Raw genomic sequence first — 23,330 nt, forward strand, 5'->3', positions numbered from 1 at the left:
TGATGTCACTTGTGGCTCAGTGCCTGATAGGACATTGCTGGTCCTGTGGCTGCAGTTTGTGGTTGTGATGTCACTTGTGGCTGAGTGCCTGATAGGCCAGTGCTGGTCACGTGGGTGGAGTTTGTGTTTGTGATGTCACTTGTGGCTCAGTGCCTGATAGGCCAGTGTTGGTCATGTGGCTGCAGTTTGTGGTTGTGATGTCACTTGTGGTTCAGTGCCTGATAGGCCAGTGCTGGTGATGTGGGTGGAGTTTGTGTTTGTGATGTCACTTGTGGCTGAGTGCCTGATAGGCCAGTGCTGGTGATGTGGGTGGAGTTTGTGTTTGTGATGTCACTTGTGGCTCAGTGCCTGATAGGCCAGTGCTGTTGGTGTGGGTGGAGTTTGTGTTTGTGATGTCACTTGTGGCTCAGTGCCTGATAGGCCAGTGTTGGTCACATGGCTGCAGTTTGTGTTTGTGATGTCACTTGTGGCTCAGTGCCTGATAGGCCAGTGCTGGTGATGTGGGTGGAGTTTGTGTTTGTGATGTCAGTTGTGGCTCAGTGCCTGATAGGCCAGTGCTGGTGATGTGGGTGGAGTTTGTGTTTATGATGTCACTTGTGGCTCAGTGCCTGATAGGCCAGTGCTGGTCAAGTGGGTGCAGTTTGTGTTTGTGATGTCACTTGTGGCTCAGTGCCTTATAGGCCAGTGCTGGTCACATGGCTGCAGTTTGTGTTTGTGATGTCATTTGTGGCTCAGTGCCTGATAGGCCAGTGCCGGTGATGGGGGTGGAGCTTGTGGTTGTGAGGTCACTTGTGGCTCAGTGCCTGATAGGCCAGTGCTGGTCCTGTGTGTGCAGTTTGTGGTTGTGATGTCACTTGTGGCTCAGTGCCTGATAGGCCAGTGCTGGTCACATGGGTGGAGTTTGTGTTTGTGATGTCACTTGTGGCTCAGTGCCTGATAGGCCAGTGCTGGTGATGTGGGTGCAGTTTTTGGTTGTGATGTCACTTGTGGTTCAGTGCCTGATAGGACATTGCTGGTCCTGTGGCTGCAGTTTGTTTTTGTGATGTCACTTGTGGCTGAGTGCCTGATAGGCCAGTGCTGGTCACGTGGGTTCATTTTATGGTTGTGAGGTCACTTGTGGCTCAGTGCCTGATAGGCCAGTGCTGGTCACGTGGGTGGAGTTTGTGTTTGTGATGTCACTTGCTGCTCAGTGCCTGATAGGCCAGTGCTGTTCATGTGGGTGCAGTTTGTGGTTGTGAGGTCACTTGTGGCTCAGTGCCTGATAGGCCAGTGCTGGTCATGTGGCTGCAGTCTGTGGTTGTGAGGTCACTTGTGGCTCAGTGCCTGATAGGCCAGTGCTGGTGATGTGGGTGGAGTTTGTGTTTGTGATGTCAGTTGTGGCTCAGTGCCTGATAGGCCAGTGCTGGTGATGTGGGTGGAGTTTGTGGTTGTGATGTCACTTGTGGCTCAGTGCCTGATAGGCCAGTGTTGGTCACATGGCTGCAGTTTGTGTTTGTGATGTCACTTGTGGCTCAGTGCCTGATAGGCCAGTGCTGGTCCTGTGTGTGCAGTTTGTGGTTGTGATGTCACTTGTGGCTGAGTGCCTGATAGGCCAGTGCTGGTCACATGGCTGCAGTTTGTGTTTGTGATGTCACTTGTGGCTGAGTGCCTGATAGGCCAGTGCTGGTCATGTGGCTGCATTTTGTGTTTGTGATGTCACTTGTGGCTGAGTGCCTGATAGGCCAGTGCTGGTGGTGTGGGTTCAGTTTGAGGTTGTGATGTCACTTGTGGCTCAGTGCCTGATTGGCCAGTGCTGGTGATGTGGGTGCAGTTTGTGGTTGTGAGGTCACTTGTGGCTCAGTGCCTGATAGGCCAGTGCTGGTGATGTGGGTGGAGTTTGTGTTTGTGATGTCACTTGTGGCTCAGTGCCTGATAGGCCAGTGCTGGTCATGTGGGTGCAGTTTGTGTTTGTGATGTCACTTGTGGCTCAGTGCCTGATAGGCCAGTGCTGGTGATGTGGGTGGAGTTTGTGTTTATGATGTCACTTGTGGCTCAGTGCCTGATAGGCCAGTGCTGGTGATGTGGGTGGAGTTTGTGTTTGTGATGTCACTTGTGGCTCAGTGCCTGATAAGCCAGTGCTGCTCCTGTGGGTGGAGTTTGTGTTTGTGATGTCACTTGTGGCTCAGTGCCTGATAGGCCGGTGCTGGTCATGTGGATAGAGTTTGTGGTTGTGATGCCTTTTGCGAATCAGTGCCTGATAGGCCAGTGCTGGTCACGTGGGTGGAGTTTGTGTTTGTGATGTCACTTGTGGCTCAGTGCCTGATAGGCCAGTGCTGTTCATGTGGGTGCAGTTTGTGGTTGTGATGTCACTTGTGGCTCAGTGCCTGATAGGACATTGCTGGTCCTGTGGCTGCAGTTTGTGGTTGTGATGTCACTTGTGGCTGAGTGCCTGATAGGCCAGTGCTGGTCACGTGGGTGCAGTTTGTGGTTTTGATGTCATTTGCGGATCAGTGCCTGATAGGCCAGTGCTGGTCATGTGGGTGGAGTTTGTGTTTATGATGTCACTTGTGGCTCAGTGCCTGATAGGCCAGTGCTGGTGATGTGGGTGGAGTTTGTGTTTGTGATGTCACTTGTCGCTCAGTGCCTGATAGGCCAGTGCTGGTGATGTGGGTGGAGTTTGTGTTTGTGATGTCACTTGTGGCTCAGTGCCTGATAGGCCAGTGCTGGTGATGTGGGTGCAGTTTTTGGTTGTGATGTCACTTGTGGTTCAGTGCCTGATAGGATATTGCTGGTCCTGTGGCTGCAGTTTGTGTTTGTGATGTCACTTGTGGCTGAGTGCCTGATAGGCCAGTGCTGTTCATGTGGGTGCAGTTTGTGGTTGTGAGGTCACTTGTGGCTGAGTGCCTGATAGGCCAGTGCTGGTCATGTGGGTGGAGTTTGTGTTTGTGATGTCAGTTGTGGCTCAGTGCCTGATAGGCCAGTGCTGGTGATGTGGGTGGAGTTTGTGTTTGTGATGTCAGTTGTGGCTCAGTGCCTGATAGGCCAGTGCTGGTGATGTGGGTGGAGTTTGTGGTTGTGATGTCACTTGTGGCTCAGTGCCTGATAGGCCAGTGCTGGTGGTGTGGGTGGAGTTTGTGGTTGTGATGTCACTTGTGGCTCAGTGCCTGATAGGCCAGTGTTGGTCACATGGCTGCAGTTTGTGTTTGTGATGTCACTTGTGGCTCAGTGCCTGATAGGCCAGTGCTGGTCCTGTGTGTGCAGTTTGTGGTTGTGATGTCACTTGTGGCTGAGTGCCTGATAGGCCAGTGCTGGTCATGTGGCTGCAGTTTATATTTGTGATGTCACTTGTGGCTGAGTGCCTGATAGGCCAGTGCTGGTCATGTGGGTGGAGTTTGTGTTTATGATGTCACTTGTGGCTGAGTGCCTGATAGGCCAGTGCTGGTGATGTGGGTGGAGTTTGTGTTTGTGATGTCACTTGTGGCTCAGTGCCTGATAGGCCAGTGCTGGTCATGTGGGTGCAGTTTGTGGTTGTGATGTCACTTGTGGCTCAGTGCCTGATAGGCCAGTGCTGGTGATGTGGGTGGAGTTTGTGTTTATGATGTCACTTGTGGCTCAGTGCCTGATAGGCCAGTGCTGGTGATGTGGGTGGAGTTTGTGTTTGTGATGTCACTTGTGGCTCAGTGCCTGATAAGCCAGTGCTGGTGATGTGGGTGGAGTTTGTGTTTGTGATGTCACTTGTGGCTCAGTGCCTGATAGGCCGGTGCTGGTCATGTGGATAGAGTTTGTGGTTGTGATGTCACTTGTGGCTCAGTGCCTGATAGGCCAGTGCTGGTCAAGTTGGTGCAGTTTGTGGTTGTGATGCCTTTTGCGAATCAGTGCCTGATAGGCCAGTGCTGGTCACGTGGGTGGAGTTTGTGTTTGTGATGTCACTTGTGGCTCAGTGCCTGATAGGCCAGTGCTGTTCATGTGGGTGCAGTTTGTGGTTGTGATGTCACTTGTGGCTCAGTGCCTGATAGGACATTGCTGGTCCTGTGGCTGCAGTTTGTGGTTGTGATGTCACTTGTGGCTGAGTGCCTGATAGGCCAGTGCTGGTTACGTGGGTTCATTTTGTGGTTGTGAGGTCACTTGTGGCTCAGTGCCTGATAGGCCAGTTCTGGTCATGTGGCTGCAGTCTGTGGTTGTGAGGTCACTTGTGGCTCAGTGCCTGATAGGCCAGTGCTGGTCACGTGGGTGGAGTTTGTGTTTGTGATGTCACTTGTGGCTCAGTGCCTGATAGGCCAGTGTTGGTCACATGGCTGCAGTTTGTGTTTGTGATGTCACTTGTGGTTCAGTGCCTGATAGGCCAGTGCTGGTGATGTGGGTGGAGTTTGTGTTTGTGATGTCACTTGTGGCTCAGTGCCTGATAGGCCAGTGTTGGTCACATGGCTGCAGTTTGTGTTTGTGATGTCACTTGTGGCTGAGTGCCTGATAGGCCAATGCTGGTCCTGTGTGTGCAGTTTGTGTTTGTGATGTCACTTGTGGCTGAGTGCCTGATAGGCCAGTGCTGGTCATGTGGCTGCAGTCTGTGGTTGTGAGGTCACTTGTGGCTCAGTGCCTGATAGGCCAGTGCTGGTCCTGTGGCTGAAATTTGTGATTGTGATGTCACTTGTGGCTCAGTGCCTGATAGGCGAGTGCTGGTCACATGTCTGCAGTTTGTTTTTGTGATGTCACTTGTGGCTGAGTGCCTGATAGGCCAGTGCTGGTCCTGTGGTTGCAGTTTGTGGTTGTGATGTCACTTGTGGCTGAGTGCCTGATAGGCCAGTGCTGGTCCTGTGTGTGCAGTTTGTGTTTGTGATGTCACTTGTGGCTGAGTGCCTGATAGGCCAGTGCTGGTCACGTGGGTTCATTTTGTGGTTGTGAGGTCACTTGTGGCTCAGTGCCTGATAGGCCAGTGCTGGTCATGTGGCTGCAGTCTGTGGTTGTGAGGTCACTTGTGGCTCAGTGCCTGATAGGCCAGTGCTGGTGATGTGGGTGGAGTTTGTGTTTGTGATGTCACTTGTGGCTGAGTGCCTGATAGGCCAGTGCTGGTGATGTGGGTGGAGTTTGTGTTTGTGATGTCACTTGTGGCTCAGTGCCTGATAGGCCAGTGCTGGTGGTGTGGGTGGAGTTTGTGTTTGTGATGTCACTTGTGGCTGAGTGCCTGATAGGCCAGTGTTTGTCAAATGGCTGCAGTTTGTGTTTGTGATGTCACTTGTGGCTCAGTGCCTGATAGGCCAGTGCTGGTCATGTGGCTGCAGTTTATATTTGTGATGTCACTTGTGGCTGAGTGCCTGATAGGCCAGTGCTGGTCATGTGGGTGGAGTTTGTGTTTATGATGTCACTTGTGGCTCAGTGCCTGATAGGCCAGTGCTGGTGATGTGGGTGGAGTTTGTGTTTGTGATGTCACTTGTGGCTCAGTGCCTGATAGGCCAGTGCTGGTCATGTGGCTGCAGTTTGTGGTTGTGATGTCACTTGTGGCTGAGTGCCTGATAGGCCAGTGCTGTCCATGTGGGTGCAGTTTGTGTTTGTGATGTCACTTGTGGCTCAGTGCCTGATAGGCCAGTGTTGGTCACATGGCTGCAGTTAGTGGTTGTGATGTCACTTGTGGCTGAGTGCCTGATAGGCCAGTGCTGGTCCTGTGTGTGCAGTTTGTGTTTGTGATGTCACTTGTGGCTGAGTGCCTGATAGGCCAGTGCTGGTGATGTGGCTGCAGTTTGTGGTTGTGATGTCACTTGTGGCTGAGTGCCTGATAGGCCAGTGCTGGTCATGTGGCTGCAGTTTGTGGTTGTGATGTCACTTGTGGCTCAGTGCGTGAGAGGCCATGCTGCTCCTGTGGGTGGAGTTTGTGTTTGTGATGTCACTTGTGGCTCAGTGCCTGATAGGCCAGTGCTGGTGATGTGGGTGGAGTTTGTGTTTGTGATGTCACTTGTGGCTCAGTGCCTGATAGGCCAGTGCTGGTCACATGGCTGCAGTTTGTGTTTGTGATGTCACTTGTGGCTCAGTGCCTGATAGGCCAGTGCCGGTGATGTGGGTGGAGCTTGTGTTTGTGATGTCACTTGTGGCTCAGTGCCTGATAGGCCAGTGCTGGTCACATGGGTGGAGTTTGTGTTTGTGATGTCACTTGTGGCTCAGTGCCTGATAGGCCAGTGCTGGTCATGTGGGTGCAGTTTGTGGTTGTGATGTCACTTGTGGCTCAGGGCCTCATAGGCCAGTGCTGGTCACGTGGGTGCAGTTTGTGTTTGTGATGTCAGTTGTGGCTCAGTGCCTGATAGGCCAGTGCTGGTCCTGTGTGTGCAGTTTGTGGTTTTGATGTCACTTGTGGCTGAGTGCCTGATAGGCCAGTGCTGGTCCTGTGGCTGCAGTTTGTGTTTGTGATGTCACTTGTGGCTCAGTGCCTGATAGGCCAGTGCTGGTGATGTGGGTGGAGTTTGTGTTTGTGATGTCACTTGTGGCTCAGTGCCTGATAGGCCAGTGCTGGTGATGTGGCTGCAGTTTGTGTTTGTGATGTCACTTGTGGCTCAGTGCCTGATAGGCCAGTGCTGGTGCTGTTGGTGGAGTTTGTGTTTGTGATGTCACTTGTGGCTCAGTGCCTGATAGGCCAGTGCTGGTCACGTGGGTGCAGTTTGTTGTTGTGATGTCATTTGCGGATCAGTGCCTGATAGGCCAGTGCTGGTCACATGGCTGCAGTTTGTGGTTGTGATGTCACTTGTGGCTCAGTGCCTGATAGGCCAGTGCTGGTCACGTGGCTGCAGTTTGTGTTTGTGATGTCACTTGTGGCTCAGTGCCTGATAGGCCAGTGCTGGTCACATGGCTGCAGTTTGTGTTTGTGAGGTCACTTGTGGCTCAGTGCCTGATAGGCCAGTGCTGGTGATGTGGGTGGAGTTTGTGTTTGTGATGTCACTTGTGGCTCAGTGCCTGATAGGCCAGTGCTGGTGGTGTGGGTGGAGTTTGTGTTTGTGATGTCACTTGTGGCTCAGTGCCTGATAGGCCAGTGTTGGTCACATGGCTGCAGTTTGTGTTTGTGATGTCACTTGTGGCTCAGTGCCTGATAGGCCAGTGCTGGTCACATGGCTGCAGTTTGTGTTTGTGATGTCACTTGTGGCTGAGTGCCTGATAGGCCAGTGCTGGTGATGTGGCTGCAGTTTGTGTTTGTGATGTCACTTGTGGCTCAGTGCCTGATAGTCCAGTGCTGGTCCTGTGGCTGAAATTTGTGATTGTGATGTCACTTGTGGCTCAGTGCCTGATAGGCCAGTGCTGGTCACATGTCTGCAGTTTGTGTTTGTGATGTCACTTGTGGCTCAGTGCCTGATAGGCCAGTGCTGGTCACGTGGGTGGAGTTTGTGTTTGTGATGTCACTTGTGGCTGAGTGCCTGATAGGCCAGTGCTGGTCCTGTGGTTGCAGTTTGTGGTTGTGATGTCACTTGTGGCTGAGTGCCTGATAGGCCAGTGCTGGTCCTGTGTGTGCAGTTTGTGTTTGTGATGTCACTTGTGGCTGAGTGCCTGATAGGCCAGTGCTGGTCACGTGGGTTCATTTTGTGGTTGTGAGGTCACTTGTGGCTCAGTGCCTGATAGGCCAGTGCTGGTCATGTGGCTGCAGTCTGTGGTTGTGAGGTCACTTGTGGCTCAGTGCCTGATAGGCCAGTGCTGGTGATGTGGGTGGAGTTTGTGTTTGTGATGTCACTTGTGGCTGAGTGCCTGATAGGCCAGTGCTGGTGATGTGGGTGGAGTTTGTGATGTCACTTGTGGCTCAGTGCCTGATAGGCCAGTGCTGGTGGTGTGGGTGGAGTTTGTGTTTGTGATGTCACTTGTGGCTCAGTGCCTGATAGGCCAGTGTTGGTCACATGGCTGCAGTTTGTGTTTGTGATGTCACTTGTGGTTCAGTGCCTGATAGGCCGGTGCTGGTCATGTGGATAGAGTTTGTGGTTGTGATGTCACTTGTGGCTCAGTGCCTGATAGGCCAGTGCTGGTCAAGTTGGTGCAGTTTGTGGTTGTGATGCCTTTTGCGAATCAGTGCCTGATAGGCCAGTGCTGGTCACGTGGGTGGAGTTTGTGTTTGTGATGTCACTTGTGGCTCAGTGCCTGATAGGCCAGTGCTGTTCATGTGGGTGCAGTTTGTGGTTGTGATGTCACTTGTGGCTCAGTGCCTGATAGGACATTGCTGGTCCTGTGGCTGCAGTTTGTGGTTGTGATGTCACTTGTGGCTGAGTGCCTGATAGGCCAGTGCTGGTTACGTGGGTTCATTTTGTGGTTGTGAGGTCACTTGTGGCTCAGTGCCTGATAGGCCAGTTCTGGTCATGTGGCTGCAGTCTGTGGTTGTGAGGTCACTTGTGGCTCAGTGCCTGATAGGCCAGTGCTGGTCACGTGGGTGGAGTTTGTGTTTGTGATGTCACTTGTGGCTCAGTGCCTGATAGGCCAGTGTTGGTCACATGGCTGCAGTTTGTGTTTGTGATGTCACTTGTGGTTCAGTGCCTGATAGGCCAGTGCTGGTGATGTGGGTGGAGTTTGTGTTTGTGATGTCACTTGTGGCTCAGTGCCTGATAGGCCAGTGTTGGTCACATGGCTGCAGTTTGTGTTTGTGATGTCACTTGTGGCTCAGTGCCTGATAGGCCAATGCTGGTCCTGTGTGTGCAGTTTGTGTTTGTGATGTCACTTGTGGCTGAGTGCCTGATAGGCCAGTGCTGGTCATGTGGCTGCAGTCTGTGGTTGTGAGGTCACTTGTGGCTCAGTGCCTGATAGGCCAGTGCTGGTCCTGTGGCTGAAATTTGTGATTGTGATGTCACTTGTGGCTCAGTGCCTGATAGGCCAGTGCTGGTCACATGTCTGCAGTTTGTTTTTGTGATGTCACTTGTGGCTGAGTGCCTGATAGGCCAGTGCTGGTCCTGTGGTTGCAGTTTGTGGTTGTGATGTCACTTGTGGCTGAGTGCCTGATAGGCCAGTGCTGGTCCTGTGTGTGCAGTTTGTGTTTGTGATGTCACTTGTGGCTGAGTGCCTGATAGGCCAGTGCTGGTCACGTGGGTTCATTTTGTGGTTGTGAGGTCACTTGTGGCTCAGTGCCTGATAGGCCAGTGCTGGTCATGTGGCTGCAGTCTGTGGTTGTGAGGTCACTTGTGGCTCAGTGCCTGATAGGCCAGTGCTGGTGATGTGGGTGGAGTTTGTGTTTGTGATGTCACTTGTGGCTGAGTGCCTGATAGGCCAGTGCTGGTGATGTGGGTGGAGTTTGTGTTTGTGATGTCACTTGTGGCTCAGTGCCTGATAGGCCAGTGCTGGTGGTGTGGGTGGAGTTTGTGTTTGTGATGTCACTTGTGGCTCAGTGCCTGATAGGCCAGTGTTGGTCAAATGGCTGCAGTTTGTGTTTGTGATGTCACTTGTGGCTCAGTGCCTGATAGGCCAGTGCTGGTCCTGTGTGTGCAGTTTGTGGTTGTGAGGTCACTTGTGGCTCAGTGCCTGATAGGCCAGTGCTGGTCACGTGGGTGGAGTTTGTGTTTGTGATGTCACTTGTGGCTGAGTGCCTGATAGGCCAGTGCTGGTGATGTGGGTGGAGTTTGTGTTTGTGATGTCACTTGTGGCTCAGTGCCTGATAGGCCAGTGCTGGTCAAGTGGGTGCAGTTTGTGTTTGTGATGTCACTTGTGGCTCAGTGCCTGATAGGCCAGTGCTGGTCATGTGGCTGCAGTTTATATTTGTGATGTCACTTGTGGCTGAGTGCCTGATAGGCCAGTGCTGGTCATGTGGGTGGAGTTTGTGTTTATGATGTCACTTGTGGCTCAGTGCCTGATAGGCCAGTGCTGGTGATGTGGGTGGAGTTTGTGTTTGTGATGTCACTTGTGGCTCAGTGCCTGATAGGCCAGTGCTGGTCATGTGGCTGCAGTTTGTGGTTGTGATGTCACTTGTGGCTGAGTGCCTGATAGGCCAGTGCTGTCCATGTGGGTGCAGTTTGTGTTTGTGATGTCACTTGTGGCTCAGTGCCTGATAGGGCAGTGTTGGTCACATGGCTGCAGTTAGTGGTTGTGATGTCACTTGTGGCTGAGTGCCTGATAGGCCAGTGCTGGTCCTGTGTGTGCAGTTTGTGTTTGTGATGTCACTTGTGGCTGAGTGCCTGATAGGCCAGTGCTGGTGATGTGGCTGCAGTTTGTGGTTGTGATGTCACTTGTGGCTGAGTGCCTGATAGGCCAGTGCTGGTCATGTGGCTGCAGTTTGTGGTTGTGATGTCACTTGTGGCTCAGTGCGTGAGAGGCCATGCTGCTCCTGTGGGTGGAGTTTGTGTTTGTGATGTCACTTGTGGCTCAGTGCCTGATAGGCCAGTGCTGGTGATGTGGGTGGAGTTTGTGTTTGTGATGTCACTTGTGGCTCAGTGCCTGATAGGCCAGTGCTGGTCACATGGCTGCAGTTTGTGTTTGTGATGTCACTTGTGGCTCAGTGCCTGATAGGCCAGTGCCGGTGATGTGGGTGGAGCTTGTGTTTGTGATGTCACTTGTGGCTCAGTGCCTGATAGGCCAGTGCTGGTCACATGGGTGGAGTTTGTGTTTGTGATGTCACTTGTGGCTCAGTGCCTGATAGGCCAGTGCTGGTCATGTGGGTGCAGTTTGTGGTTGTGATGTCACTTGTGGCTCAGGGCCTCATAGGCCAGTGCTGGTCACGTGGGTGCAGTTTGTGTTTGTGATGTCAGTTGTGGCTCAGTGCCTGATAGGCCAGTGCTGGTCCTGTGTGTGCAGTTTGTGGTTTTGATGTCACTTGTGGCTCAGTGCCTGATAGGCCAGTGCTGGTCCTGTGGCTGCAGTTTGTGTTTGTGATGTCACTTGTGGCTCAGTGCCTGATAGGCCAGTGCTGGTGATGTGGGTGGAGTTTGTGTTTGTGATGTCACTTGTGGCTCAGTGCCTGATAGGCCAGTGCTGGTGATGTGGCTGCAGTTTGTGTTTGTGATGTCACTTGTGGCTCAGTGCCTGATAGGCCAGTGCTGGTGCTGTTGGTGGAGTTTGTGTTTGTGATGTCACTTGTGGCTCAGTGCCTGATAGGCCAGTGCTGGTCACGTGGGTGCAGTTTGTTGTTGTGATGTCATTTGCGGATCAGTGCCTGATAGGCCAGTGCTGGTCACATGGCTGCAGTTTGTGGTTGTGATGTCACTTGTGGCTCAGTGCCTGATAGGCCAGTGCTGGTCACGTGGCTGCAGTTTGTGTTTGTGATGTCACTTGTGGCTCAGTGCCTGATAGGCCAGTGCTGGTCACATGGCTGCAGTTTGTGTTTGTGAGGTCACTTGTGGCTCAGTGCCTGATAGGCCAGTGCTGGTGATGTGGGTGGAGTTTGTGTTTGTGATGTCACTTGTGGCTCAGTGCCTGATAGGCCAGTGCTGGTGGTGTGGGTGGAGTTTGTGTTTGTGATGTCACTTGTGGCTCAGTGCCTGATAGGCCAGTGTTGGTCACATGGCTGCAGTTTGTGTTTGTGATGTCACTTGTGGCTCAGTGCCTGATAGGCCAGTGCTGGTCACATGGCTGCAGTTTGTGTTTGTGATGTCACTTGTGGCTGAGTGCCTGATAGGCCAGTGCTGGTGATGTGGCTGCAGTTTGTGTTTGTGATGTCACTTGTGGCTCAGTGCCTGATAGTCCAGTGCTGGTCCTGTGGCTGAAATTTGTGATTGTGATGTCACTTGTGGCTCAGTGCCTGATAGGCCAGTGCTGGTCACATGTCTGCAGTTTGTGTTTGTGATGTCACTTGTGGCTCAGTGCCTGATAGGCCAGTGCTGGTCACGTGGGTGGAGTTTGTGTTTGTGATGTCACTTGTGGCTGAGTGCCTGATAGGCCAGTGCTGGTCCTGTGGTTGCAGTTTGTGGTTGTGATGTCACTTGTGGCTGAGTGCCTGATAGGCCAGTGCTGGTCCTGTGTGTGCAGTTTGTGTTTGTGATGTCACTTGTGGCTGAGTGCCTGATAGGCCAGTGCTGGTCACGTGGGTTCATTTTGTGGTTGTGAGGTCACTTGTGGCTCAGTGCCTGATAGGCCAGTGCTGGTCATGTGGCTGCAGTCTGTGGTTGTGAGGTCACTTGTGGCTCAGTGCCTGATAGGCCAGTGCTGGTGATGTGGGTGGAGTTTGTGTTTGTGATGTCACTTGTGGCTGAGTGCCTGATAGGCCAGTGCTGGTGATGTGGGTGGAGTTTGTGATGTCACTTGTGGCTCAGTGCCTGATAGGCCAGTGCTGGTGGTGTGGGTGGAGTTTGTGTTTGTGATGTCACTTGTGGCTCAGTGCCTGATAGGCCAGTGTTGGTCACATGGCTGCAGTTTGTGTTTGTGATGTCACTTGTGGCTCAGTGCCTGATAGGCCAGTGCTGGTCCTGTGTGTGCAGTTTGTGGTTGTGAGGTCACTTGTGGCTCAGTGCCTGATAGGCCAGTGCTGGTCACGTGGGTGGAGTTTGTGTTTGTGATGTCACTTGTGGCTGAGTGCCTGATAGGCCAGTGCTGGTGATGTGGGTGGAGTTTGTGTTTGTGATGTCACTTGTGGCTCAGTGCCTGATAGGCCAGTGCTGGTCAAGTGGGTGCAGTTTGTGTTTGTGATGTCACTTGTGGCTCAGTGCCTGATAGGCCAGTGCTGGTCATGTGGCTGCAGTTTATATTTGTGATGTCACTTGTGGCTGAGTGCCTGATAGGCCAGTGCTGGTCCTGTGTGTGCAGTTTGTGTTTGTGATGTCACTTGTGGCTCAGTGCCTGATAGGCCAGTGCTGGTGATGTGGCTGCAGTTTGTGGTTGTGATGTCACTTGTGGCTGAGTGCCTGATAGGCCAGTGCTGGTCATGTGGCTGCAGTTTGTGGTTGTGATGTCACTTGTGGCTCAGTGCGTGAGAGGCCATGCTGCTCCTGTGGGTGGAGTTTGTGTTTGTGATGTCACTTGTGGCTCAGTGCCTGATAGGCCAGTGCTGGTGATGTGGGTGGAGTTTGTGTTTGTGATGTCACTTGTGGCTCAGTGCCTGATAGGCCAGTGCTGGTCACATGGCTGCAGTTTGTGTTTGTGATGTCACTTGTGGCTCAGTGCCTGATAGGCCAGTGCCGGTGATGTGGGTGGAGCTTGTGTTTGTGATGTCACTTGTGGCTCAGTGCCTGATAGGCCAGTGCTGGTCACATGGGTGGAGTTTGTGTTTGTGATGTCACTTGTGGCTCAGTGCCTGATAGGCCAGTGCTGGTCATGTGGGTGCAGTTTGTGGTTGTGATGTCACTTGTGGCTCAGGGCCTCATAGGCCAGTGCTGGTCACGTGGGTGCAGTTTGTGATGTCACTTGTGGCTCAGTGCCTGATAGGCCAGTGCTGGTGGTGTGGGTGGAGTTTGTGTTTGTGATGTCACTTGTGGCTCAGTGCCTGATAGGCCAGTGTTGGTCACATGGCTGCAGTTTGTGTTTGTGATGTCACTTGTGGCTCAGTGCCTGATAGGCCAGTGCTGGTCCTGTGTGTGCAGTTTGTGGTTGTGAGGTCACTTGTGGCTCAGTGCCTGATAGGCCAGTGCTGGTCACGTGGGTGGAGTTTGTGTTTGTGATGTCACTTGTGGCTGAGTGCCTGATAGGCCAGTGCTGGTGATGTGGGTGGAGTTTGTGTTTGTGATGTCACTTGTGGCTCAGTGCCTGATAGGCCAGTGCTGGTCAAGTGGGTGCAGTTTGTGTTTGTGATGTCACTTGTGGCTCAGTGCCTGATAGGCCAGTGCTGGTCATGTGGCTGCAGTTTATATTTGTGATGTCACTTGTGGCTGAGTGCCTGATAGGCCAGTGCTGGTCCTGTGTGTGCAGTTTGTGTTTGTGATGTCACTTGTGGCTCAGTGCCTGATAGGCCAGTGCTGGTGATGTGGCTGCAGTTTGTGGTTGTGATGTCACTTGTGGCTGAGTGCCTGATAGGCCAGTGCTGGTCATGTGGCTGCAGTTTGTGGTTGTGATGTCACTTGTGGCTCAGTGCGTGAGAGGCCATGCTGCTCCTGTGGGTGGAGTTTGTGTTTGTGATGTCACTTGTGGCTCAGTGCCTGATAGGCCAGTGCTGGTGATGTGGGTGGAGTTTGTGTTTGTGATGTCACTTGTGGCTCAGTGCCTGATAGGCCAGTGCTGGTCACATGGCTGCAGTTTGTGTTTGTGATGTCACTTGTGGCTCAGTGCCTGATAGGCCAGTGCCGGTGATGTGGGTGGAGCTTGTGTTTGTGATGTCACTTGTGGCTCAGTGCCTGATAGGCCAGTGCTGGTCACATGGGTGGAGTTTGTGTTTGTGATGTCACTTGTGGCTCAGTGCCTGATAGGCCAGTGCTGGTCATGTGGGTGCAGTTTGTGGTTGTGATGTCACTTGTGGCTCAGGGCCTCATAGGCCAGTGCTGGTCACGTGGGTGCAGTTTGTGTTTGTGATGTCAGTTGTGGCTCAGTGCCTGATAGGCCAGTGCTGGTCATGTGGGTGCAGTTTGTGGTTTTGATGTCACTTGTGGCTCAGTGCCTGATAGGCCAGTGCTGGTCCTGTGGCTGCAGTTTGTGTTTGTGATGTCACTTGTGGCTCAGTGCCTGATAGGCCAGTGCTGGTGATGTGGGTGGAGTTTGTGTTTGTGATGTCACTTGTGGCTCAGTGCCTGATAGGCCAGTGCTGGTGATGTGGCTGCAGTTTGTGTTTGTGATGTCACTTGTGGCTCAGTGCCTGATAGGCCAGTGCTGGTGCTGTTGGTGGAGTTTGTGTTTGTGATGTCACTTGTGGCTCAGTGCCTGATAGGCCAGTGCTGGTCACGTGGGTGCAGTTTGTTGTTGTGATGTCATTTGCGGATCAGTGCCTGATAGGCCAGTGCTGGTCACATGGCTGCAGTTTGTGGTTGTGATGTCACTTGTGGCTCAGTGCCTGATAGGCCAGTGCTGGTCACGTGGCTGCAGTTTGTGTTTGTGATGTCACTTGTGGCTCAGTGCCTGATAGGCCAGTGCTGGTCACATGGCTGCAGTTTGTGTTTGTGAGGTCACTTGTGGCTCAGTGCCTGATAGGCCAGTGCTGGTGATGTGGGTGGAGTTTGTGTTTGTGATGTCACTTGTGGCTCAGTGCCTGATAGGCCAGTGCTGGTGGTGTGGGTGGAGTTTGTGTTTGTGATGTCACTTGTGGCTCAGTGCCTGATAGGCCAGTGTTGGTCACATGGCTGCAGTTTGTGTTTGTGATGTCACTTGTGGCTCAGTGCCTGATAGGCCAGTGCTGGTCACATGGCTGCAGTTTGTGTTTGTGATGTCACTTGTGGCTGAGTGCCTGATAGGCCAGTGCTGGTGATGTGGCTGCAGTTTGTGTTTGTGATGTCACTTGTGGCTCAGTGCCTGATAGTCCAGTGCTGGTCCTGTGGCTGAAATTTGTGATTGTGATGTCACTTGTGGCTCAGTGCCTGATAGGCCAGTGCTGGTCACATGTCTGCAGTTTGTGTTTGTGATGTCACTTGTGGCTCAGTGCCTGATAGGCCAGTGCTGGTCACGTGGGTGGAGTTTGTGTTTGTGATGTCACTTGTGGCTGAGTGCCTGATAGGCCAGTGCTGGTCCTGTGGTTGCAGTTTGTGGTTGTGATGTCACTTGTGGCTGAGTGCCTGATAGGCCAGTGCTGGTCCTGTCTGTGCAGTTTGTGTTTGTGATGTCACTTGTGGCTGAGTGCCTGATAGGCCAGTGCTGGTCACGTGGGTTCATTTTGTGGTTGTGAGGTCACTTGTGGCTCAGTGCCTGATAGGCCAGTGCTGGTCATGTGGCTGCAGTCTGTGGTTGTGAGGTCACTTGTGGCTCAGTGCCTGATAGGCCAGTGCTGGTGATGTGGGTGGAGTTTGTGTTTGTGATGTCACTTGTGGCTGAGTGCCTGATAGGCCAGTGCTGGTGATGTGGGTGGAGTTTGTGATGTCACTTGTGGCTCAGTGCCTGATAGGCCAGTGCTGGTGGTGTGGGTGGAGTTTGTGTTTGTGATGTCACTTGTGGCTCAGTGCCTGATAGGCCAGTGTTGGTCACATGGCTGCAGTTTGTGTTTGTGATGTCACTTGTGGCTCAGTGCCTGATAGGCCAGTGCTGGTCCTGTGTGTGCAGTTTGTGGTTGTGAGGTCACTTGTGGCTCAGTGCCTGATAGGCCAGTGCTGGTCACGTGGGTGGAGTTTGTGTTTGTGATGTCACTTGTGGCTGAGTGCCTGATAGGCCAGTGCTGGTGATGTGGGTGGAGTTTGTGTTTGTGATGTCACTTGTGGCTCAGTGCCTGATAGGCCAGTGCTGGTCAAGTGGGTGCAGTTTGTGTTTGTGATGTCACTTGTGGCTCAGTGCCTGATAGGCCAGTGCTGGTCATGTGGCTGCAGTTTATATTTGTGATGTCACTTGTGGCTGAGTGCCTGATAGGCCAGTGCTGGTCCTGTGTGTGCAGTTTGTGTTTGTGATGTCACTTGTGGCTCAGTGCCTGATAGGCCAGTGCTGGTGATGTGGCTGCAGTTTGTGGTTGTGATGTCACTTGTGGCTGAGTGCCTGATAGGCCAGTGCTGGTCATGTGGCTGCAGTTTGTGGTTGTGATGTCACTTGTGGCTCAGTGCGTGAGAGGCCATGCTGCTCCTGTGGGTGGAGTTTGTGTTTGTGATGTCACTTGTGGCTCAGTGCCTGATAGGCCAGTGCTGGTGATGTGGGTGGAGTTTGTGTTTGTGATGTCACTTGTGGCTCAGTGCCTGATAGGCCAGTGCTGGTCACATGGCTGCAGTTTGTGTTTGTGATGTCACTTGTGGCTCAGTGCCTGATAGGCCAGTGCCGGTGATGTGGGTGGAGTTTGTGTTTGTGATGTCACTTGTGGCTCAGTGCCTGATAGGCCAGTGCTGGTCACATGGGTGGAGTTTGTGTTTGTGATGTCACTTGTGGCTCAGTGCCTGATAGGCCAGTGCTGGTCATGTGGGTGCAGTTTGTGGTTGTGATGTCACTTGTGGCTCAGGGCCTCATAGGCCAGTGCTGGTCACGTGGGTGCAGTTTGTGTTTGTGATGTCAGTTGTGGCTCAGTGCCTGATAGGCCAGTGCTGGTCCTGTGTGTGCAGTTTGTGGTTTTGATGTCACTTGTGGCTCAGTGCCTGATAGGCCAGTGCTGGTCCTGTGGCTGCAGTTTGTGTTTGTGATGTCACTTGTGGCTCAGTGCCTGATAGGCCAGTGCTGGTGATGTGGGTGGAGTTTGTGTTTGTGATGTCACTTGTGGCTCAGTGCCTGATAGGCCAGTGCTGGTGATGTGGCTGCAGTTTGTGTTTGTGATGTCACTTGTGGCTCAGTGCCTGATAGGCCAGTGCTGGTGCTGTTGGTGGAGTTTGTGTTTGTGATGTCACTTGTGGCTCAGTGCCTGATAGGCCAGTGCTGGTCACGTGGGTGCAGTTTGTTGTTGTGATGTCATTTGCGGATCAGTGCCTGATAGGCCAGTGCTGGTCACATGGCTGCAGTTTGTGGTTGTGATGTCACTTGTGGCTCAGTGCCTGATAGGCCAGTGCTGGTCACGTGGCTGCAGTTTGTGTTTGTGATGTCACTTGTGGCTCAGTGCCTGATAGGCCAGTGCTGGTCACATGGCTGCAGTTTGTGTTTGTGAGGTCACTTGTGGCTCAGTGCCTGATAGGCCAGTGCTGGTGATGTGGGTGGAGTTTGTGTTTGTGATGTCACTTGTGGCTCAGTGCCTGATAGGCCAGTGTTGGTCACATGGCTGCAGTTTGTGTTTGTGATGTCACTTGTGGCTCAGTGCCTGATAGGCCAGTGCTGGTCATGTGGGTGGAGTTTGTGTTTGTGATGTCACTTGTGGCTGAGTGCCTGATAGGCCAGTGCTGGTGATGTGGGTGGAGTTTGTGTTTGTGATGTCACTTGTGGCTGAGTGCCTGATAGGCCAGTGCTGGTCAAGTGGGTGCAGTTTGTGTTTGTGATGTCACTTGTGGCTCAGTGCCTGATAGGCCAGTGCTGGTCATGTGGCTGCAGTTTATATTTGTGATGTCACTTGTGGCTGAGTGCCTGATAGGCCAGTGCTGGTCATGTGGGTGCAGTTTGTGGTTGTGATGTCACTTGTTGCTCAGTGCCTGATAGGCCAGTGCTGTTCATGTGGGTGCAGTTTGTGGTTGTCAGGTCACTTGTGGCTGAGTGCCTGATAGGGCAGTGCTGGTCACGTGGGTTCTGATTGAGGTTGTGATGTCACTTGTAGCTCGGTGCCTGATAGGCCAGTGCTGGTGATGTGGGTGGAGTTTGTGTTTATGATGTCAGTTGTGGCTCAGTGCCTGATAGGCCAGTGCTGGTCACGTGGGTGCAGTTTGTGGTTGTGATGTCACTTGTTGCTCAGTGCCTGATAGGTCAGTGCTGGTGATGTGGGTGCAGTTTGTGTTTGTGATGTCAGTTGTGGCTCAGTGCCTGATAGGCCAGTGCTGGTCACGTGGGTGCAGTTTGTGGTTTTGATGTCATTTGCGGATCAGTGCCTGATAGGCCAGTGCTGGTGATGTGGGTGGAGTTTGTGGTTGTGATGTCACTTGTGGCTCAGTGCCTGATAGGCCAGTGCTGGTGATGTGGGTGGAGTTTGTGTTTGTGATGTCACTTGTGGCTCAGTGCCTGATAGGCCAGTGCTGGTGATGTGGGTGCAGTTTTTGGTTGTGATGTCACTTGTGGTTCAGTGCCTGATAGGACATTGCTGGTCCTGTGGCTGCAGTTTGTGTCTGTGATGTCACTTGTGGCTGAGTGCCTGATAGGCCAGTGCTGGTCACGTGGGTTCATTTTGTGGTTGTGAGGTCACTTGTGGCTCAGTGCCTGATAGGCCAGTGCTGGTCATGTGGCTGCAGTCTGTGGTTGTGATGTCATTTGCGGATCAGTGCCTGATAGGCCAGTGCTGGTGATGTGGGTGGAGTTTGTGTTTGTGATGTCACTTGTGGCTGAGTGCCTGATAGGCCAGTGCTGGTGATGTGGGTGGAGTTTGTGTTTGTGATGTCACTTGTGGCTCAGTGCCTGATAGGCCAGTGTTGGTTAAGTTGGTGCAGTTTGTGGTTGTGATGCCATTTGCGAATCAGTGCCTGATAGGGCAGTGCTGGTCACGTGGGTGGAGTTTGTGTTTGTGATGTCACTTGTGGCTCAGTGCCTGATAGGCCAGTGCTGTTCATGTGGGTGCAGTTTGTGGTTGTGAGGTCACTTGTGGCTGAGTGCCTGATAGGCCAGTGCTGGTCATGTGGCTGCAGTCTGTGGTTGTGAGGTCACTTGTGGCTCAGTGCCTGATAGGCCAGTGCTGGTGATGTGGGTGGAGTTTGTGTTTGTGATGTCACTTGTGGCTCAGTGCCTGATAGGCCAGTGCTGGTGGTGTGGGTGGAGTTTGTGGTTGTGATGTCACTTGTGGCTCAGTGCCTGATAGGCCAGTGCTGGTGGTGTGGGTGGAGTTTGTGGTTGTGATGTCACTTGTGGCTCAGTGCCTGATAGGCCAGTGTTGGTCACATGGCTGCAGTTTGTGTTTGTGATGTCACTTGTGGCTCAGTGCCTGATAGGCCAGTGCTGGTCCTGTGTGTGCAGTTTGTGGTTGTGATGTCACTTGTGGCTGAGTGCCTGATAGCCCAGTGCTGGTCCTGTGTGTGCAGTTTGTGTTTGTGATGTCACTTGTGGCTGAGTGCCTGATAGGCCAGTGCTGGTCACATGGCTGCAGTTTGTCGTTGTGATGTCACTTGTGGCTCAGTGCCTGATAAGCCAGTGCTGCTCCTGTGGGTGGAGTTTGTGTTTGTGATGTCACTTGTGGCTTAGTGCCTGATAGGCCGGTGCTGGTCATGTGGACAGAGTTTGTGGTTGTGATGTCACTTGTGGCTGAGTGCCTGATAGGCCAGTGCTGGTCACATGGCTGCAGTTTGTCGTTGTGATGTCACTTGTGGCTCAGTGCCTGATAAGCCAGTGCTGCTCCTGTGGGTGGAGTTTGTGTTTGTGATGTCACTTGTGGCTTAGTGCCTGATAGGCCAGTGCTGGTCACGTGGGTGGAGTTTGTGTTTGTGATGTCACTTGTGGCTCAGTGCCTGATAGGCCAGTGCTGTTCATGTGGGTGCAGTTTGTGGTTGTGATGTCAGTTGTGGCTCAGTGCCTGATAGGACATTGCTGGTCCTGTGGCTGCAGTTTGTGGTTGTGATGTCACTTGTGGCTGAGTGCCTGATAGGCCAGTGCTGGTTACGTGGGTTCATTTTGTGGTTGTGAGGTCACTTGTGGCTCAGTGCCTGATAGGCCAGTGCTGGTCACGTGGGTGGAGTTTGTGTTTGTGATGTCACTTGTGGCTCAGTGCCTGATAGGCCAGTGTTGGTCACATGGCTGCAGTTTGTGTTTGTGATGTCACTTGTGGTTCAGTGCCTGATAGGCCAGTGCTGGTGATGTGGGTGGAGTTTGTGTTTGTGATGTCACTTGTGGCTGAGTGCCTGATAGGCCAGTGCTGGTGGTGTGGGTGGAGTTTGTGTTTGTGATGTCACTTGTGGCTCAGTGCCTGATAGGCCAGTGTTGGTCACATGGCTGCAGTTTGTGTTTGTGATGTCACTTGTGGCTCAGTGCCTGATAGGCCAGTGCTGGTCATGTGGGTGCAGTTTGTGTTTGTGATGTCACTTGTGGCTGAGTGCCTGATAGGCCAGTGCTGGTGATGTGGCTGCAGTTTGTGTTTGTGATGTCACTTGTGGCTCAGTGCCTGATAGTCCAGTGCTGGTCCTGTGGCTGAAATTTGTGATTGTGATGTCACTTGTGGCTCAGTGCCTGATAGGCCAGTGCTGGTCACATGTCTGCAGTTTGTGTTTGTGATGTCACTTGTGGCTCAGTGCCTGATAGGCCAGTGCTGGTCACGTGGGTGGAGTTTGTGTTTGTGATGTCACTTGTGGCTGAGTGCCTGATAGGCCAGTGCTGGTGATGTGGGTGGAGTTTGTGTTTGTGATGTCACTTGTGGCTGAGTGCCTGATCGGCCAGTGCTGGTGATGTGGGTGGAGTTTGTGTTTGTAAGGTCACTTGTTGCTCAGTGCCTGATAGGCCAGTGCTGGTGATGTGGGTGCAGTTTTTTTGTGATGTCAGTTGTGGCTCAGTGCCTGATAGGCCAGTGCTGGTCACGTGGGTGCAGTTTGTGGTTTTGATGTCATTTGCGGATCAGTGCCTGATAGGCCAGTGCTGGTCATGTGGGTGGAGTTTGTGTTTATGATGTCACTTGTGGCTCAGTGCCTGATAGGCCAGTGCTGGTGATGTGGGTGGAGTTTGTGTTTGTGATGTCACTTGTCGCTCAGTGCCTGATAGGCCAGTGCTGGTGATGTGGGTGGAGTTTGTGTTTGTGATGTCACTTGTGGCTCAGTGCCTGATAGGCCAGTGCTGGTGATGTGGGTGCAGTTTTTGGTTGTGATGTCACTTGTGGTTCAGTGCCTGATAGGACATTGCTGGTCCTGTGGCTGCAGTTTGTGTTTGTGATGTCACTTGTGGCTGAGTGCCTGATAGGCCAGTGCTGTTCATGTGGGTGCAGTTTGTGGTTGTGAGGTCACTTGTGGCTGAGTGCCTGATAGGCCAGTGCTGGTCATGTGGGTGGAGTTTGTGTTTGTGATGTCAGTTGTGGCTCAGTGCCTGATAGGCCAGTGCTGGTCATGTGGGTGCAGTTTGTGTTTGTGATGTCAGTTGTGGCTCAGTGCCTGATAGGCCAGTGCTGGTGATGTGGGTGGAGTTTGTGGTTGTGATGTCACTTGTGGCTCAGTGCCTGATAGGCCAGTGCTGGTGGTGTGGGTGGAGTTTGTGGTTGTGATGTCACTTGTGGCTCAGTGCCTGATAGGCCAGTGTTGGTCACATGGCTGCAGTTTGTGTTTGTGATGTCACTTGTGGCTCAGTGCCTGATAGGCCAGTGCTGGTCCTGTGTGTGCAGTTTGTGGTTGTGATGTCACTTGTGGCTGAGTGCCTGATAGGCCAGTGCTGGTCATGTGGCTGCAGTTTATATTTGTGATGTCACTTGTGGCTGAGTGCCTGATAGGCCAGTGCTGGTCATGTGGGTGGAGTTTGTGTTTATGATGTCACTTGTGGCTGAGTGCCTGATAGGCCAGTGCTGGTGATGTGGGTGGAGTTTGTGTTTGTGATGTCACTTGTGGCTCAGTGCCTGATAGGCCAGTGCTGGTCATGTGGGTGCAGTTTGTGGTTGTGATGTCACTTGTGGCTCAGTGCCTGATAGGCCAGTGCTGGTGATGTGGGTGGAGTTTGTGTTTGTGATGTCACTTTTGGCTCAGTGCCTGATAGGCCAGTGCTGGTGATGTGGGTGGAGTTTGTGTTTGTGATGTCACTTGTGGCTCAGTGCCTGATAAGCCAGTGCTGCTCCTGTGGGTGGAGTTTGTGTTTGTGATGTCACTTGTGGCTCAGTGCCTGATAGGCCGGTGCTGGTCATGTGGATAGAGTTTGTGGTTGTGATGTCACTTGTGGCTCAGTGCCTGATAGGCCAGTGCTGGTCAAGTTGGTGCAGTTTGTGGTTGTGATGCCTTTTGCGAATCAGTGCCTGATAGGCCAGTGCTGGTCACGTGGGTGGAGTTTGTGTTTGTGATGTCACTTGTGGCTCAGTGCCTGATAGGCCAGTGCTGTTCATGTGGGTGCAGTTTGTGGTTGTGATGTCACTTGTGGCTCAGTGCCTGATAGGACATTGCTGGTCCTGTGGCTGCAGTTTGTGGTTGTGATGTCACTTGTGGCTGAGTGCCTGATAGGCCAGTGCTGGTTACGTGGGTTCATTTTGTGGTTGTGAGGTCACTTGTGGCTCAGTGCCTGATAGGCCAGTTCTGGTCATGTGGCTGCAGTCTGTGGTTGTGATGTCACTTGTGGCTCAGTGCCTGATAGGCCAGTGCTGGTCACGTGGCTGCAGTTTGTGTTTGTGATGTCACTTGTGGTTCAGTGCCTGATAGGCCAGTGCTGGTGATGTGGGTGAAGTTTGTGTTTGTGATGTCACTTGTGGCTCAGTGCCTGATAGGCCAGTGTTGGTCACATGGCTGCAGTTTGTGTTTGTGATGTCACTTGTGGCTCAGTGCCTGATAGGCCAATGCTGGTCCTGTGTGTGCAGTTTGTGTTTGTGATGTCACTTGTGGCTGAGTGCCTGATAGGCCAGTGCTGGTCATGTGGCTGCAGTCTGTGGTTGTGAGGTCACTTGTGGCTCAGTGCCTGATAGGCCAGTGCTGGTCCTGTGGCTGAAATTTGTGATTGTGATGTCACTTGTGGCTCAGTGCCTGATAGGCCAGTGCTGGTCACATGTCTGCAGTTTGTTTTTGTGATGTCACTTGTGGCTGAGTGCCTGATAGGCCAGTGCTGGTCCTGTGGTTGCAGTTTGTGGTTGTGATGTCACTTGTGGCTGAGTGCCTGATAGGCCAGTGCTGGTCCTGTGTGTGCAGTTTGTGTTTGTGATGTCACTTGTGGCTGAGTGCCTG

Source organism: Apteryx mantelli, unplaced genomic scaffold (genome assembly GCF_036417845.1).
Source record: "Apteryx mantelli isolate bAptMan1 unplaced genomic scaffold, bAptMan1.hap1 HAP1_SCAFFOLD_44, whole genome shotgun sequence".
Taxonomy (NCBI): Eukaryota; Metazoa; Chordata; class Aves; order Apterygiformes; family Apterygidae; genus Apteryx; species Apteryx mantelli.